Source organism: Eulemur rufifrons, chromosome 2 (genome assembly GCF_041146395.1).
Source record: "Eulemur rufifrons isolate Redbay chromosome 2, OSU_ERuf_1, whole genome shotgun sequence".
Taxonomy (NCBI): domain Eukaryota; kingdom Metazoa; phylum Chordata; class Mammalia; order Primates; family Lemuridae; genus Eulemur; species Eulemur rufifrons.
In genome coordinates, this window is record NC_090984.1 from 80319252 (window position 1) to 80323669 (window position 4418).

Sequence of the window (4418 nt, forward strand, 5' to 3'; positions counted from 1 at the left end):
ACCATAGTTGTGAATGTCTATTTTTTCCCCATATTTGTCAGTTTTTGCTTTGTGTATTTTGGAGCTCTGTTATGAAGTATGTATACATTGAAGATTGCTATGGCCTCCTGATAAATTGACCTATTTATCACTATGAAATGATTCTTTTCATCCTTGGTAGTAAGTTTTTACCTTAAAATTCAGTTTGTTTGATAATAACATAGCTACTCAAGCTTTTTTTTTTAAATTCCTGTTTTTATGGAATATTCTTTTCCATCTTTAACTTATCTGTGCCTATATTTAATGTGGGTTTCTTGTTGACAGCTTATATTAGAGTGCTGGTTTTTATCCACATCTTTAAATCTCTGCCTTTTAATTGGAGTATGTAGATCATTTACATGTAACATAATATTCATAAATATGAGTTTAATATAGTATCTTGCTATTTGTTTCACCATTTGTCCCAGCTTTTTTTGTTGTTATTCTTTTCTTCATTTCCCTAACTTTTTTGATTATTTTTTTATTATTCCATTTTCATCTGTACTCTTGGCTTAAACTCTGTACCTCATTTTATTTTCTTTTTTTTTTCTTTTTTTTTTCTTTCGGCTTATTATGGGGGTACAAAAGTTAAGGTAATATATCTTGCCCATGTACCACCCATCCCCCCGAGTTAGAGCTTCAAACATGTCCATTCCCCAGACAGTGCGCATTGCACTCATCATGTAGTTATACCCCCATCCACTTCCGCCACCCCTCACCTCAGTCTGATACCCAATTGGTGTCATTCCCAAATGTGCACTTAGGTGATGATCAGGGAAACCAATTTGCTGGTGAGTACATGTGGTGCTTGTTTTTCCATTCTTGGGATACTTCACTTAATAAAATGGGTTCCAACTCTCTCCAGGAGAACAAAAGGGATTCCATATCACCATTATTTCTTATAGCTGAGTAATACTCCATGGTATACATATACCACAATTTACTAATCCATTCATGAATTGATGGGCATTTGGGTTGTTTCCACATCTTTGCAATTGTGAATTGTGCTGCTATAAACATTCGGGTACAGGCGTCTTTGTCATAGAATGACTTTTGTTCCTTTGGGTAGATGCCCAATAATGGGAGTGCCTGATTAGATTAAAAAGCTTCTGCACAGCCAAAGAAACAGTCATGAGAATAAACAGACCACCTACAGAATGGAAAAATTTTCGCATACTACACATCAGATAAAGGAGTGATAACAAGAATCTATTTAGAACTCAGGAAAATCAGTAAGAAAAAAATCAAACAACCCTATCAAAAAGTGGGCAAATGACATGAATAGAATTTTTTCAAAAGAAGATATAAGAATGGCTAACAAACATATGAAAAAATGTTCAACATTCCTAATCATCATGGAAATGCAAATGAAAACCACAATGAGATATCACTTAACTCCAGTGAGAATGGCCTTTATCAAAAAGTCCCAAAACAACACATGTTGGCGTGGATGTGGAGAGACAGGAACACTCATACACTGCTGGTGGGACTGCAAACTAGTGCAACCCCTGTGGAAAGCATTATGCAGATACCTTAAACAGATTCAAGTAGAACTACCATTCAATCCAGCAATCCCATTATTGGGTATCTACTCATTTTATTTTAATAGTTTTTCTAGGTTTTACAATATACATCTTTATCTTATTGCAATCTACCTTCAAATAATATTATGCCATTTTACTTAGCATGTAAGAACCTTAAAACATACATTTTCATTTCCTTTCCTATTCTTTGTGCTATTGTTGGCATTCCTTTTACTTTTATATGTGTAATAAATGTCCAAATATATTATTATTTCTGCTTTCAATAGTCAATTATCACTTAAAGAGTTTTAAAAATAAGAAATAAATGCCTTACATGCTTACTGACATGTTCACCATTTTTGTCACTCTTCATTCCTATGTGTAGATCAAAATTTTCATCTGATATTACTTTCCTTCAGCCTTAAGAGCTTATTTTAATATTTATTATAGTATTTAATATATCTCAGTCTTCTGGTGGTCAGTTCTCTTTTAAGTTCCTGTTTACATAAAAGAGTTTTTAGTATGCCTTTATCTTTGAAAGATATTTTGTTAAATTTCAGCATATTATGGGGGTATAAAAGTTTAGCTTACGTATATTGCCCCCCCCCCCGCCCAATCAGAGCTTCAGGCGTGTCCATCCCCTAGACGGTGCTCATCACACTCATTATGTGTGTATACACCCATCCCCCCCCCCACCTGCCCGGCACCCGATTAATGTTATTCCTAAATGTGCTCTTAGGTGATGATCAGTGAAACCAATTTTATGGTGAGTACATGTGGTGCTTATTTTTCCATTCTTGGGATATTTCACTTAGTAGAATGGGTTCCAGCTCTATCCAGGAAAATACAATGAAAAATATTTTTTCTTAAGAAAGAGTTCAAAGTTGATTTTTTTTTTCTTCTTTAAGCTAACTATGTCTTTGCCTTGTTACTTACATGGCTTCTGATAAGAAGACTGCTGCCATTCTTATATTTGCTCTTCTGCATGTAGTGGTGTGCTGTGTCCAGCTTGTACCATCTTGTGAGAGCTGATTGTGTGTCTCATCCCAAACTCATCATTCAGAGACCTCAGAAATGTAGAGTGAAATAGGCCAGGTTGGAGCTGGGTATAGTGGCTCACACCTGTAATCCTAGCACTTTGGGAGGCTGAGGGGGGAGGATCTCTTGAGGCCAGGAGTTCAAGACCAGCCTAAACAAGAGTGAGACTCCCATCTCTACAAAAAAATAGCCACACTTGAAGCTATGACTTGGGTGGGGCAAAGGCAATATATGCAACCTAAACATTTGTACCTGTGTAATATGCTGGAATAATAAAAAAAAATTGCCTGGCCTAGTGGCACATGCCTGTAGTCCCAGCTATTCAGTGAGACAATAGAATCTCTTGAGCCCAGGAGTTTGAGTTTGCAATGAGCTGTGGTGACACTACCACACTCTAGCCTCTAGCCTGGGTGACAGAGTGAGACCCTGTTTCAAAATGAAAAAAAATAAAAGAAAGAAAGAAAGAAAGAAAGAAAGAGGCCAGGTTGATACCATAGGAATCAGCAAACACTACACATCACATTCTGCACCCTCCTCCACCCTGCCAGAGAGCATGTTGTCAAACAGTTAGCAGCATATCATTACTTATCATAGTATCTTTTTTCCTTAGGCTGCTTTTAAGATTTTTCTCTTATCTCTGGTATTCAGCAATTTTATTTTGATGTGGCCTTGTGTGTTTTCTTTGTCTTTCTTTTACTTCAGGTTTGTTGAGATTTTTGATCTTAAGTTTTACATTTTTAATCAGATTTGGAGTTTTTTCAGACATTATTTCTTTAATTATTTTTTTTCTGTTTCCTTGTCTTTTTTCCTCTCCTCCTATTCTAACTACAAATATGGTAGACTACTTGATATTTAATTTAGACTACTTGATACTAAAATTTAATGATGCCTTGTTCACTTTTCCCAAGTATTTTTTTTCTCTGTGCTTCATTTGGGTAGTTGCATTGCTATTTTCAAGTTTACTCATCTTTTTCTCTGACGTGTTTATTCTGTCATTCATCCGATCTAGTATTCTTTTCAGGTATTGTTATTTTATCCCTACAGATTCATTATGCATTTTTTATGTCATCAATTTTTCTCCTTATCATGTTCAGGTTTTTCCTCTACCTTCTCAAACCTATGGCCATTTAAATGTACTTTAGTGCTAATTCTATGATCTGTTATTTCTGTGTCTGCTTCTATTGATTGATATTTATCTTAGTCATAAGATAAATGTTCCTTTCTCTCTACATACCTAGTGTTTTTATTGGAATATGATCATTGCAGATTATATGTTCTTGGTTGCTTTATTTGGTTGTGTTCTTTCAATTGTGTTGGGTCTTTATTCTAGCATGAAGTTACTATTTGAAACCAATTGGATCATTGAAAGCTTTATTTTAAGCTTTGTTAGTGTGGGTCTAGGGCTGCCTTTAATATAGGAATAATTTAGCTCCACTGCGAAGGAGATATCTTTGTTGGAATTTTATCCAATGTCCCTTTTATTATGAGGTGTTTCTACTTTGTCTGGTAGACTATGACAACTCTGAGCCCTGTGTGAACACTTATTAGCACTTTTCAGTGAGTATTTCCTTGGTCTTAAGTAGTTTCCTCTTATACATGAGCAGATCAGTATTCAGCCAAAGAATCTCCAGCACTCTCTCTGTGTAGTTCATGCCTATCTGGTATTGTAGATGGCAAATTGTTGCTGCCTTGGCCTCCTCAAACTCCAATCTCTCTTTCTCCCACTTGGTGGACTCTGGATTAGATTGGGTTCTCTTTCCATGCATTGTGGCCTAGACACTGACTCCATGCAGCATGGTACAATCAAAGGGTTACTGTTGCTTTTTCCCTGTTTTCAGG